Source organism: Nicotiana attenuata, unplaced genomic scaffold, assembly GCF_001879085.1.
Source record: "Nicotiana attenuata strain UT unplaced genomic scaffold, NIATTr2, whole genome shotgun sequence".
Taxonomy (NCBI): Eukaryota; Viridiplantae; Streptophyta; class Magnoliopsida; order Solanales; family Solanaceae; genus Nicotiana; species Nicotiana attenuata.
In genome coordinates this window covers 366,936-368,514 of record NW_017670690.1, presented here as the reverse complement: position 1 = coordinate 368,514, position 1,579 = coordinate 366,936, and positions in this window count along the sequence as shown.

Below are 1,579 nucleotides of genomic sequence, written 5' to 3'. Positions count from 1 at the left end.
CTAAAGGCAATTTCCAAGCTGATAAACTAAAAGGGCACTATGATCCTAAGGCCTTCATACTGCTTGAAAAGTCTGGTTATGACTTCTCCAATCCATCACAACTAGGAGAACTCAAAGACGAAGTCAATGGTGAAAAGATACATGGGCTCAATGAGTCCCAAATGAAGTTGAGAAAGCAAGGGCACTACGTCGCCACTCCAAAGTTTGGGTTGGGGTTCAGGTTGGCAGAGCCTCTTCGAATTTCATCAAAGAGAAACAAAGAGATAGCTTCATCATAATACACCTCGGTAGAGGAGATGAAGGAAGTTAAGGGCAAGAAAATAAAACAACGGGCTTCAGTATTTGATCGCATTGGAGGCTCGACCCCTTCGGTCTTGGTGTTTGAAAGGCTAAGTCACAAAGGTGAGCGTGTATCTTCCAAACATCTAAAAGAAGTTTCCACTACCTCAAAGACCTCTGTCTTTTGTCGCCTAGGGACCACAAGGAAGTCGCATCTAGAAAGATACTGTCAAAACATAAGGAGCAATTCCATGAGGAGCGGGATCATTCTGAAGTTGTTGCTGACAAAGAAATCTGTAGCGCTTTCCCATCACGTATGAAGAGGAAGTCTATTTTGTCAATATCCACAGATGGTCCGTTGAAGGTGCAAAGGAGAACCATTATTTACACTCGCCAGCCTCGTAAAGAAGAAGAGAAAGAGAAAGAAGTCGTGTAGACTATCCAAGGAAGTCAAACAGAAAAGTCAGACTATGTGGAAACATCATATCACATAACTGTGGAAGATAGCCCATGCCTTGACATTGATGATGAAGTACACGAGGCTCCCCCTCAACTAGAAGATGGCGGACAATCAATTGTGGATGAGCTTAAGGAACTCAATTTAGGCACTCCGGAAGATCCACGCCTCACCTTCATTAGTGCGCTTCTTACGCCTCAAGAGGAGGAGGAATACTCCAAGTTATTGACTGAGTACAAAGATGTCTTCGCTTGGTCGTATAAAGAAATTCTTGGTCTTAGTCCTAAGGTAGCCGTTCATCATTTGGGGATCAAAAGTGGAACACGCCCTGTGAAACAGTCACAACGCATGTTCCGACCTGAGCTAGTACCACAAATTGAAGTCGAAGTCAACAAGCTTATCGAGTCGGGATTTATTCGAGAGGTGAAGTACCCATCATGGATATCGAATATTGTACCTGTCAAGAAGAAGAATGGTCAAATACGTGTTTGTGTTGACTTTCGAGACCTAAACAAGGCATGTCCAAAAGATGACTTTCCGCTGCCAATTATTGAACTCATGGTTGATGCTACAACAGGGCATGAAGCTATGTCATTCATGGATGGGCCTCCGGATACAATCAAATCAGGATGTCTCCAAAGGATGAAGAGTGTACTGCTTTCCGAACTCCAAAAGGGATATATTGCTACAAAGTGATGCCCTTCGGTCTGAAGAATGCCGGTGCAACCTACCAACACGCGATGCAAAATATATTTGATGACATGCTTCATAGAGGTTGAATGCTACGTCGATGACTTGGTGGTGAAGATGAAGAGTAGGTCGTATCACCGTTGAAGTACCTCG